The 13,444-nt window shown below is 41.4% G+C and overlaps 1 long non-coding RNA gene and 1 pseudogene across 1 annotated transcript in view; one reads left to right on the plus strand and one right to left on the minus strand.

Moving 5' to 3' along the window:
- LOC136400930 (uncharacterized) overlaps positions 1 to 13,444 on the plus strand; it is a 93,225-nt gene that overhangs the window by 15,215 nt on the left and 64,566 nt on the right. The gene's annotated exons all lie outside the window — the stretch shown is intronic.
- Positions 768 to 8,044, minus strand: LOC136397432 (large ribosomal subunit protein uL11 pseudogene; annotated as a pseudogene).

A 13,444-nucleotide genomic window follows, 5' to 3' on the forward strand; every position in this document is an offset into this window, starting at 1 on the left:
GTCTTGGGATAAAAGTCCAGTCTGCTGCTACCTGCTAGCTGCACTGTCTTGGATGAGTCAACGGGTTTCCCAGAGCCTCCATTTCTCATCTTTAAATGGGGATAATAATGCCTTGTTAGGAGAACTCTTAGAATGAGTGACAAAGTGAATACATGAAAAAAATTATGTAAAGCTTCAAGTGCAGCACCTGTAATAAAGTTAGTATTCATCAAATGATAACAGTTAATAAACTCCAACAGTGCATGCAGTGCTCCACGAGGTGCCATGGAGAATCAAAGGTGTATAAACTAAACTTTCTCTCTTAAGGCACTTGAGGCTAATTTGAATTGTGTTCCAAATTCATTGTTCCAGATGAATAACAGAAGACACTTTGCTCCTTCACTTGCCCATGGGTCGAGTCCAGCTTGGCAGATGAGAGTTGTGATTTCTGATAGGGACAATGTCATAGTTTCTTGGGATCAGGACTGGTCTCCTAGACTTACATGATATATGAGTAATCAGTTCCATTGAAGTTGGTGGTGGTTTAGAAAGGCTAGACTGTCAGTGTAATGCTTGTGTGGGAAGGAAAAAGTGAAACAGACTTGTAGGTTAATTGGGTGAGCTGAGTGAGCTGTGGACAGTGGAGCTGAGGGGAAAAACAAATGACAGTTCCTTAGAACTTTCTTTTCATGTCATCAGAAGACTTTGGTGGGGACAAGTATCTATTTTTATTTGCCTTTTTTTGGTTGTCAAATAATCTCTGATTGAAATATTTCCTTTTGGAGTTCTTAACTAGCTGGGCATTCCACTGCACCACTGTTCATGTCATCTATGATATCATGAGGGTGGTGGCCACCAACATTTTTTTTCCTAAGTGCCTTAGATGGGTTGGTCGCCCACAGATGGGTTGGTCCCCAGGATCTCTTTAATGGTTCCAGAGAGTTCTCTAGGTAAAGATTGGTACCACATCTGTTGAACAATGTTGACGATCTCATCAAAAGTGATATGTCCGTTGTGCTTAATGGTTTTTTTACTTGCTTGTTTGTTTGTTTGCTACCTTTTTGTCCCATGGCGGTTCTTTGAGGGCTCTTATGATCAGGGCGAGGCAGAAGGCACTACCTCAATCTGGGCCTGTCTGTTCTGAATGGTCGGTTTCACTGTAATCCTCAGGCCCTTTCAATCACTGCTTGCTTTGGTGATGTTGTCGCTTTTTATGGAGGCCAGTCCAGGAGGTTGACCTTGGGGGCCAGGGCAGATGTGGCACCGACTTTCCCACTGTTGCACCTGAGGTACAGCTTTGATCTCATTGGGGTCAAACTTGAGAGGTATGGTGGAGGCGGTCCTACCCTGTACTTGGCTTATGGTCAAGGCCTATCCAGTCTTCCTTTAAGAGAAGCAATAGGTTATCTGAACCTCAGGCCTTTGGTTGATAGTATAACTTAAACTCTAGAGCCTCAGAAGCTCATTTTTAAGAAATCATGCGCATGGACAATTACTTGAAGGTTAAATCATTCATCTGCTTCTTTATATTCTAAATCTCATTCTTGGGTCACAGGATACTGTCAGATGGTTACAGACTTGGACTGCATTGTCTTGGTTTTTAAAATAATTCATTCTGATGAATTGAACTTGGACTTGTGCCATTAGTCTGTACTGAAAAATAGGCAAAACTTTGAAACCTGCTGTTGTATTTATTTTGGGCCATTACTGAAGGTGAGATTCAACACACTACATTGGGGCAGGAAGGAAATTCTCTCTAGTTTCAGTACCAGTACACCTGCGCTTTACCTGGGCACCTGTTTTTACCTTTTAGAAACTAGGAAACTTATAACCAGTACCATGCTCTGTGCACTTGCCCTGGGAAGCGTACTGTCAACCTTGTGGTCATCTCTCTACCTAGCATTGGATCTTACACCTTGTTTTTTGCTTTTGCCTATTTTATTTTTCCTTCAGCACAATATTGTCATTGAAACAAAACTCTAATTGTGCTGTATGGATATTTATAACTGGCACAATTCCCTTCCTGAGCAGGTCAGGGCAAGTCTGAATTCACGAAAGCTTACTCTCCTTGATGAAGGTCAGCATGGTATGTGGAAAATTCCAGAGGAAAGGGTGAAGGGGAGGCATTTTCTTCAGAGAACACAGGTCAACATTTGTTTCCATCTCAGTGCTGCGGAACTTTCCCTCACAGGGAATACACGCAGGCCAGCAGGCTTGGTTTTCTCAGGAAATCATGGAGCCATGTCAGAAATGAAAGTCTGGGCCCGTTGACCAGAAATGCCATCATACTGGGTGGATGATTGCAGTCACAGCCAAAGACACCCTCTGTTAAGACCCCACAACCTCAGTCTGCCTCACCTCTGGGAGGAGCAGCAGCTGCTCAGAAGACGCCCCCACCCCCACATGGCATCCAGAGTTCACGCATCTCTGTGGCTCTGCTCATATCTGCAGGCCTCTAATTAGTTGTCTGTATTTCACCCACCTACGAGACAGATGGGCTGGTGAGCTCTATACAGTCCTGATGAAGAAGAGGTAGAGGTCACTTGCCATGACCCCTCAGAGAAGTCATGGACTCCTCAAACTGAGACTGTCTCCTCAGCCATGGCCTCTCCCCTAGAGATGTCCCCAGACTGTGCCCACCTATAGCAGCCTCCTGAGTGCTGTGCATCCTTCAAGGCTCACTCGAGTCCTTGGAGTTCTCTCCACACCACTAAGGGCTATCCCTCCCGTCGTGCAGTTACTGCAGCCTTCGGTCTGGAGCATGCTTGGTCCTTAAATTCTGCTCTCCTTGTGTCTAGACCATTTTATTTGTCCATGGCTCCACTCCAGCTAGATTTTAAACGTTTAGAGGCAGCATATATGTCCTAACCTTAGTATTACAGTCCTCACAGACATCAACCTGATTCTAAGCACAAATAGATACTCAGAAATGTCTCCTTCTCTCCTCCTGTTGCTCTGCGTTGCCTTCTTTCTGTTCCTCCTGCTTTTCCTTCTGTCCATGGGCCTCTATTACTCAGTTTTGCTGCAGTCAGAGGTAACCTCCAAACCACAGTGACTTATAGAACACAGATTTGTTTCTGTGTCGTGAACATGCTGGGTCCGCTGTGGCTGTGCTCCACATGGGATCCCTTCTCATGTGGGATCCCTGCTGCAGGGGAAGCTCTGATCTGAGAGGCGTCATGGCCGGAGAAGGGAGCTAGAACTGGAAGAAACGTGCACTGTCCCTAGGCTTTTTCTCTGTTACTTCCCTTCGTCCCATTGGCCCAGGCAAGTCATGTGGCCAAGCCTGACATGGGCAGAAATGTGAACCCCACCTATGGGAAAGCACTTAAGACACATAGGAATGGTGGGTATGTGATTATCTTTCAAGGAAGGGAGCCAAGAGTTGGGAACAATGAAACATTTTATCAGGTAGGTTCTTGGCCCTGCTGGGAGCATCACATAGACAATGTATGCTCATATCTAGGTGTAGGAGTTTTATGGCATGTAACAATTTTAGGTCTAATTTATAAGAAGGAAACAGAGGCTCAGATAATTTAAGAGTTTTTGAATGAATGAATGAATGAATGAATGAGTGAATGTCCGGGGTTTGATTCCCGGTCAGGGCACACAGGAGAAGCACCCATCTGCTTCTCCACCCCTCCCCCTCTCCTTCCTCTCTGGTGGGCAGAGCCTCGCCCCGGAGGGGCGGAGTGAATGAATGAGTGAATGCGACTCACTCAGGCCCAGCCCCAGCAGTGTCTTCCTTCTCCAGATGGTCTACCATATCACTCACAGTTTTCCACATGGTCCTATAGAAGAACATTCAGTAGGTTTTAATAGATGACTTGTTATCTCTTCAGATTAAGTTATTTAGATGCCCAATGCCTAATGGTGAGTCTGTGGTGGAAACTTCAAGCACCACCCACAGGTAGGACTAAGGGAGTTTTGTTTTATTTTTTTATTTTATTTTTTTATTTTTCTGAAGCTGGAAACGAGGAGGCAGTCAGACAGACTCCCGCATGCACCTGAACGGGATCCACCCGGCACGCCCACCAGGAGGTGACGCTCTGCCCCCCCGGAGCGTCGCTCCGTTGCGACCAGAGCCACTCTAGCGCCTGGGGCAGAGGCCAAGGAGCCATCCCCAGCACCCGGGCCATCCTTGCTCCAATGGAGCCTCGGCTGCGGGAGGGGAAGAGAGAGACAGAGAGGAAGGAGAGGGGGAGGGATGGAGAAGCAGATGGGCGCTTCTCCTGTGTGCCCTGACTGGGAATTGAACCCAGGACTTCTGCACGCCAGGCCGACGCTCTACCACTGAGCCGACCGGCCAGGGCCTAAGGGAGTTTTGTTAATAATACAGGTTAAACTTCTCTTAATATATGTTCCAAATCTGGTCTCAAATCATTAGTGGGTTGTGACTTGAAATGAATTTAATGGGTCATCAAAAATATTTTTTAAATGAAGTAAAAAGTATCAAACTCCATAGCATGTAACAAGAATAAGTTTCATCAAACTTATGTCTCAGTTATGTGTGTGTATGTGTAATCCAAAATGTGTTTTTTATTAACTTGCTGTAAAAAAAACCCCCATGTTTTGAAAGCCATTGCTTTAAAAAATACCTCCCACTGTTCATTCACTGGGTCCATCCCTTCTGGGATCCAATTCAATGAGTAGCCACGGGAGTGGGGGAGCTGACCTGGGTAATAAGGATGGGCTCTCTCTCTCTTCCAGGTGTCCAGGGCCTAGGACTAGGGATGCTGTAGGCTTCCAAAAAACAAGATGGTTGATCAAGACACTCACTGTAAGGCCCCTTTTGGCTCTATGACTCCATGAGACTATCTTTTTTGTTGCAGAAAAAAGCGATCCACTAAAATATCTCATTATTTTTTTGATAACATTAAATCCCATTTTGGGTTCTGTCTTTATAACTCCTATGCCTGTGTCAACTAGATGATGTTAAATCCTCAAATATTTGCTAATTCATAAGGATAATAAACATTTTTTTCCCTCTGGCTATCTCTCTTTCCTGCCAATCTGTCCTACTTTTTATGAACAATATTCAACCATAGTAACCCCACCAAGGGAAAAATGTGACGCAGCCATTACAAACCTTCCTCAAGATTTTTTTCTAAGGAAACCAAGATAGTTTTCCCTTTCTCTGTACTCATCGCTGGATACTCGAAATGATGTTAAGCCTAGAGCCTTTTCTGTCCCCCATCTGCACGAGGAGGCTGTGCACAGTAGGGGATGAGGGCCACACTCCGAGGATGGGTCTGTGGTGGTAGTTTCAGAATAAAAGAGAAATCACAGAACACACACACCTCTAGTTGAAGATACCATGATTCAAACTCTTGGATCCATCTGGCCTGAGGTTAGATCTCTCTTTTTTTTTTTTCTTCCCAAGTCACATGTTCCAATACATTCTTTTCTTGTATAAACTCATTTTAGTTTCTGGTCACATACCTTTTGTTAAGAAGATTACATTTCTTCTTTCCACAAGTATTTATTGAGCACAAAAATGTACCATACACAATGTTAGAGATTAGATAATAACAATTACGAATTATACCTGCGTCAAGTTCTGCTTCAGCTTTTTTTCAATTTTTGTTTAGTGTGAAAAACATAACGTCATGAAGAAAAGTTTTCAAAGGCTGAGCTGTATCTCTGTTCCCATCAGTGTATGTTTCTGTTCGTTTGTTTCCCATGGTTCCATCCGGTGTTCCCTTATATGCAAGATAGTTTTCCATGGTTAAAATCCCAGTATATCCCAAATTCAGAATTCGACTTTTTCTAATAACATTAAGTCATAAAGTATTCATATTAATAATACTTAATTTCTGTATAAGAGGGTTTCTTAACCTCAGCCAAACTGAAATTTTGGAGCCTGCTGTCCTAGGCATTGTAGAATATTTAGCAGCATCTCTGGCTTCTCCCCATTAGATGCCAATAGAACTTACCTCTCCCTCCACTGGGACAACAGAAAATGTCTTCAGACACTTTCAAATGTCCCTTAAAGGTGGTTGGTGGGAAAAATTGTACCCAGTTAAGAACTATTGCCGAATAATATTCCTTTGATTTAACATCATAATTTTTTAAAACCATTTTGCTATAATTTGGATTTTGAGATTACTGTCAATTTATTGCTATTACAAATAATGAAGAAATGGATACCCTAGCATGTACTTATTTATATTATGAAATTAGTATCCTAAGAATAAATTCATCAAGGTCAAGTGGTAGAAATGGTATTTATTGCCAAGTTGCTTTTCAAAAGAATTCTACCAGTCTCTAGTATATGGTAAAATTTTAATTAATTAATTGTTTCCTTGCCACCTTGCCAGTATATAATCTAATATGTTGCAATGTCAATGCAATTTCAGCTTCATGTGGTGAAAAGAATCTAGAATGTGGAGTCAGACTGGTCTGGATCAGAATCCAACATTAGCACTGACAGATTGACTTCAGGTACTTTCTTAATCTCTCAATCCCATGTCCTCATTTGTAAAATTGCTCTAACAATCCCTACAAGGGTTGTTGTTCTCAGAGCTATGAACTGTTATTGATCTTTTTTGGTTTGAATGTTTAAAATACCTCTGCCTGTGATGTCTGCCATGGAAAATATCATTTGTGCTTTAAAAAGTCTGGGGAGTAGAAGAAATTGACAGTGATCACATAGAAGATCTGTTTTCCTCACAGAGGTGGAGGTTTATTGCAACAGAGAAGTTGTTGCTGCACATCAGCCCCTGCTTCACATGGGCTGCACTGGGTACCCGTTTAGCTGAAGGCTACGGGGGGGCCATCGGAGAAAAAGGAGGCAGAGATTGCTGATACCTGGAATTACAGGAGCAGTAGGCAGAAATGACAAACTGAGGGCTGACCTAGGTGGAAACCTGTAATAAGGGCCGTGAGTGAGCTCAGAAGGATGGGAGTACCAGGGGCTCTGGGGTCGGGGGAGAAGGTTTTCTGAGGACTTTGGGTAGGCTGCAGGGAAGCACCACCGAGGTAGGGAAGATGAGGAGGTGGCGGTTACAGGGTGTGTCAGTTAGTGGGGGCAGGGAGGGGCCGAGAGGTGCGAGGAGCCTGAGCCAGCACTGCGGGGAGCAGGACTGTGGTGGGAAGGAGTGGGGTGTAAAGGAGGACAGCAGGGTGGAGCACAGGTAGAGTCAGGACAAGGCGACGGGAGTGGCCCAGCGCTCCGTCCTGCTGCTGCTGTTGGGGTGTTTGAGACCAGTATTTGCAAAGGAACTGATGGATTGCTGAGCAGACCAGAGAGCGGATTTGAGCCTATAACCATAGGATGCTTCTTGATAAATGTAACAGAAATATAATATTGTATATACAACTTTAAGCAAGAAGAATATGCTACTATTTGTTATTCCTCAAAAAGTTGAAAGAAGTTGCATATGACCCAGCAATTTCACTCCTAGATATATACCCCCAAAATTGGAAACAGAGGCTGGAACAAAAACCTGTGCAGGGTCATAGCAGCACTATTCACAATAGCTACTCAAATGTCCACTGGTAAATGAATGGATACACAAAATGTGGTATAACTGAATAATGGAACCTTCTATTACACACTACAACATGATGAACCTTGACATCATGCTAAGTTAAAGAAGCCAGGGCAAAGGTCACATGTTATATGACTCCATTTGTATGAAATGTCCAGAATAGGTAAATCCATAGAGACAGAAAGAAGGTTGGTTGTTACTAGTATTGGGAGTGACTGTTTAATGTGCATAGAGTTTTCTTTTGGGATAATACATGTATTTTGGAATTAGATAGGGATGGTGGTTGCACAACATTGTGAATGTGCTAAATGCCACTAAATCATACATTTTTAAATTGTTAGTTTTTTGTTGTGTGGTTTTCATCTCCTTAAGGGTCACTGCCACAGGCGCAGGAACGGTAAGCACACTGCTGGTCCTCAGAAACAATAGGAAGTGGGATTTGAAAGCCTGTCGAAGACTTTCCTCTGCTGCTTTCTGGGTACCAGTGTCGGGGACTCTCACTCCTCATGGAGGAGATGCAGCTCTGAGATCTCCGGGATGCACTGAGCGCGGCGGCTTCCCAGACTCTCCATCGCTATGACAGTTCCTTATTGGTTCAGCATGGATCAGCTGCTCACTCCCATCGCTCCAATGCAGCAGGACAGGGTCTTACAAAGCCTTCAGGGTTTGGGGTACCAAATGGAACTGACATGCTGGGATGAAGTCACCCAGAACCTTCACCTACATAGACTAGATGCGAGAATGGAAAAAGCTCCCCAAGTACATCCATCTCTCAAATTTAATACAAATGTTCAAAGTAAATGCCACCTTTCTGAGGAGTACCCACCTCCAGCCCCTCACCCCAAGTTATTATGGCAAATAATTCTCTTTCAGAGAGTCCAGAACAGATTTATGAAGGTGGCTTTGCTTTGCTGCTGCCGGGACCCCACAGGGTCAGCCCTGCACAGAGTAGGTCCTGAGTACATGCTCAGTGCTGCTGCTGATTCCAGGCCTCCAAGGGTTCACCTCTCTCCTTCATTCCCCACACTTCCTCTATCAGCAGGTCCGGTAGCTCTACATCCACTGTGTGTCCTGATTCCCTGGACCCTCTCTCTCCAGGAGGCTTCTGCTAGTGTCCTGGCTTCTGCTGTTATCCCTCCACGTCTCCCTTCCAACACAGCACAGGCCCCTGAGAGGTAAATCAGGTCATGCCACACCTTTCAATGCCTTCCCACTGTATTTTGAATAAATGCAAACTCTCTTTTGGGAACTGCAACTCTGTACCTCAGTGTCTCTCAACTCTGCTTGTGCTTAAATCACTGGGAATGCTTTTTCGACTTACTGATATCTGGGTTTTCCAAAGACCAAAGGAATCAGCATCTCAGAGTGAGGAGGTTAGGGACTGAGCATGAATATATCCTAGAAGCTGTAGAGCTGATTCTACAGTGCAGCCAGAGTTGAGAGCTACCGCCCTACGCCCTACTTGATCTGGTAGTGGTCTGACTCTCTGAATTCTTCGTTATCACTGTCTCCTTCATTACCACATTCCTTTCACATTGGCCTTCTTTCTGCTCCTCAGGCTCAGGCAAGCTCATGCTGACCTCAGGGCATTTGCACTGACTCCTTACCTGGCCAGGAATGCTTTATCTTCAGATCTTCACTTGACTGGCTCCTTCTTGCTTTTCTGATCTGTGCTCAAATCTTCCCTTCCCAGCAAGTCCTGATTGTTTTATCTGAAATTGTTTTACCTTTTTTTCCTCCAGTTGTTTTCTATCAAGTTACCCTTTTTTTCCCCACAATACTTGTCAACAGCTGAAATGAACTTAAAAAGAAATCTGTTCATGTCCTGTGTCTCTTACAAGTATGTCAATTCCATGAGAAAAGGGACCTTTCCTGCTTTATTCACACTTTATCCTCAGAGTCTAGACCAGTGTTTGGCATTCAAAATATGACTGAACCATTGCATCCCAAATACCATACTGTTTAAATATGGGTTGTTCATTTGGCTACTGAGCCCTTGAGATATGGCTAATTTGAATTAAGATGTGCTGTAAATGTAAAATATCACTGAGTTTTCAAGTATAAAAAGAATATAAAATACCTTGTTAATAGTTAAAAAAAAATTTATTACATGTTGAAATAATAATATTTTTTTGTATATTGGGTTAAATGAAACATTAAAACTTTCACCTTTTTAAAACCTTTGGTAATGTGGTTATTAAAAAAATTTAAATTACAAGTGGGTTACATTAAATTTCTATTGGATAGCTAAGGAGTTGAAATAGCAGGTGACTTTGTCAGTGGTGTGTCCCCATTGTCTCCCATAATTCCATAGGCCCTACACTTGGAGTTTCAATTCTAGATAGATTTGCTGACCTTCACAGTTTTCCTATTAATGCAGACAACATCCCACGGCTTTGCCAGGCTAGGGACCTTGATTACATTGCTTTGAGCCCTCTCCCTGCTTCTGTTTTTTCTTTCCTTTCTCACCCTGAGTCCATCTCTGTTCTCTTCGAGAGCTTTTGCTGTAATCTTATGAACAATCGGATACTATGCTGTTTGGCAATCATGTTTTTTTGTTTTTCATTATATCTTTTCTAAGAGCCACAAAACCTAAAGGTGGACTCATAAAAGGTAGTAGGCTTAAGCTTAAGGGATGGAGGACATCAACTTAAAGCAACTAATTTGTCACCTTTTAAGCCCCCCACCCCCATGAACATGGTACTACAGTAAAGTGGTTTGCCCAGATTTAGACAGTTTCCAGAGGTAGACAGTCATCTGAGCACCCAGGGATTCCTGAGCCAAGTCTGGTATTAAAATCCTTACTTTATCAGGCTGATTGGACATTTCTATTCTAGAAAAGCCAGGTAATAAAGTCATTCATTCTACAAGGTCACTTGGAGAACCTACTATATGTATCAGACACTGTAAACACACAGTTGAACTTCACAGTCAGCTGGTACCAAAAGGAGAGATCATTTGAAAAGAAGATAGCAGAGCAGAGAGATGAAGAGGACCTGGTATTAATGGCTTTCGTGGGTCTCTGAATGAGCCAGTCCTGCAGTTTGATCTATGTTTGGATTTTCTTTTTTTAAGGTTTTTTTTTTAAATCAAGGTTTCCTAATTGCTTTCAGCTGAAGTATCCTAACTGATAAGACTGAATGTTCTTGAGTAACATTTCTATTCCTGGCTGTGTTCATTGCATCAATTCAAGATCCCCATTGCCTCTCAGTGAGATAAACTATAGAAAGGTACAGAATTAGATGACAAAGATGGTGACGTGGTTTTCCTAGGGGCATCCACTTTCCATTGATCCCTTTTCTATCTCCCAACTCATCAGCATCCCCATTCTTTATGTTCTTTCTAACCCAGTTTAGATACTTTCATCTGTCATTTGAGGATTGCTCTTGCCAATATCCTAAAACTTCATCCTGCATCAGTTTTGCTGTCAGCTGTCTTTGTACATTCATGCTTTCCTATCTCAACTCGACACTTAGGACTGGTCAGTGGTTGCACCATGTTTCTCTCGTGAACTCACTTCCTCACATGCTACAAGGACTACTTGAAAACTCTTTATTTTTGCAAACTTCTATTTCACTCCTCAATATCTCTCCTAAAGCTAAGAAAATTGAAGTTATCAGTTGGGAACCTTCTTCAATTCCCATACCAATCTACAAACCAACCAATATTTACACCCACCTTTTCTTTCTTTCATTTTTATAAATGTGGTGTTCCCTTTGCTTTCTAAAGCCCTTCCTTTCACCTGGCTTAAATCTTCTTGCACCAATTGTCAGCCATTTCTCACTTTTGTAAGCATATTTAAGTCTCTCCCATCTTTAAAAAAAAATTCTTCTTTGATCCCATGACCTATTCTAGCTATCACCCTATTTTTCACCTCCCCACACTGCCAAACTTCTAGAAAGAGTTGTCTGTACTTTGATTAGGATTGCACTAGCTCTATAGATTGGTATGGGGAGAAATGATATCTTTAAAATATTGTTTTCTAATCCATAAACATGGTAAAGCCTTTCATTTGTTTTCATCTTTAATTTTTCTCAATAAGGTTTTATATTTTTCTATATGAAGGCTTTGCAAAACTTTTGTTAGATTAAGTCCTAAAAATTTACTTCTTTTTGCTGTTGTAAATGGTATTTTTAAATTTTCATTTTGTTTCTTGCTTATACATATCTAAAAATATAATTGAAATTTTTTGTTGAGCTGTGGCAGCAATCTTGCCTAGTTCACATATCAGTTTTGATAATATATCTATAAATACCTTTAGATTTTTTATGTACACAATTATATTATCTGCAAATAATATTTCTTATGTACAGTCCTTTTCACTTATGTACTTGTTTGGTACCTCCAATATAATGAGGTAGAGGTAGTCATAGTGTAAATCTTGTCTCATTTCTGAATTTAAAGGGAAAGCTCTTAATCTTTCCCCATTAATTATAATGTTTGATGTAAATTTTTTTTAATTTTATTTTTTTTTAATGGAGCGACATCAATAAATCAGGATACATCTATTCAAAGATAGCAAGTCCAGGTTATCTTGTAGTTCAATTATGTTGCATACCCATCACCCAAAGTCAGATTGTCCTCTATCACCTTCTATCTAGTTTTCTTTGTGCCCTTCCCCCTCCCCCTTTCCCTCTTCCTTTCCCCCCTCCCCCTATAACCACCACACTCTTATCAATGTCTCTTAGTTTCACTTTTATGTCCCACCTACGTATGGAATAATGCAGTTCCTGTTTTTTTCTGATTTACTTATTTCACTTCGTATAATGTTATCAAGATCCCACCATTTTGCTGTAAATGATCCGATGTCATCATTTCTTATGGCTGAGTAGTATTCCATAGTATATATGTGCCACATCTTCTTTATCCAGTCATCTATTGACGGGCTTTTTGAAATGTAAAGTAGTACAACCATTATGGAAGAAAGTATGGTGGTTCCTCAAAAAACTGAAAATAGAACTACCTTATGACCCAGCAATACCTCTACTGGGTATATACCCCCAAAACTCAGAAACATTGATACGTAAAGACACGTGCAGCCCCATGTTCATTGCAGCATTATTCACAGTGGCCAGGACATGGATGTAAATTTTTTAAAGGTGAACTTTATTAGAGTAAGGATGTTCCTTGCTATTCTTGGTCACTTAAAAGGTATAGATTCTTTTAAATTATGAAGGAGTTTATGTTAAATTTTATCAAATACTTTTTTTGTAACTACTTATATAATCCTTTTTCTTTTATTCTATTAATGTGACAAATTACATTAATTTACTGTTCGATTTTATATTCCTGTAACAAAATTTGTTAGGTTATAATTGATTGTGATGTTGTATATCACTAGATACAGTTTACTAATATTTTGGGTAGGAAATATTCATCTATGTTCATAAGTGAAATTGGCCTATAATATTTCTTTTCTTAAAATATCCTAGTCAAATTTTGGTATCAAGGTAATGTTAATCTTATAAAATCAATTTTTAAGCTTGTCTCTCTTGGTTCCATGAAAGATTTTGTATATGACTAATAAATATCTTCACTAAATATTGGGTAGAATTTACTTGCAAGCATCTGGGCCTAGAATTTCTTTGTGGGAAGGATTATAGAATAACTTTATTTATTTATTTATTTATTTATTTATTTATTTATTTTTGTAGCAGAGACAGAGAGAGTCAGAGAGAGGGACAGACAGACAGGAAGGGAGAGAGATGAGAAACATCAATTCTTTGTTGCGGCTCCTTAGTTGTCCATTGATTTCTCACATGTGCTAAACCCTTGCTCAAGCCAGCAACCTTGGGCTCAAGCTGGTGAGCCTTGCTCAAACCCAATGAACTCGTGCTCAAGCTGGTGACCTCGGGGTCTCGAACCTGGGTCCTCTGCATTTCAGTCCAATGCTCTATCCATTACGCCACTGCCTGGTCAGGCTATAGAATAACTTTTTAAAAATAGTAAGATGACCGATTAAATTTTCTATT

The sequence above is a fragment of the Saccopteryx leptura genome, chromosome 3 (assembly GCF_036850995.1).
Source record: "Saccopteryx leptura isolate mSacLep1 chromosome 3, mSacLep1_pri_phased_curated, whole genome shotgun sequence".
NCBI classification, from domain to species: Eukaryota; Metazoa; Chordata; class Mammalia; order Chiroptera; family Emballonuridae; genus Saccopteryx; species Saccopteryx leptura.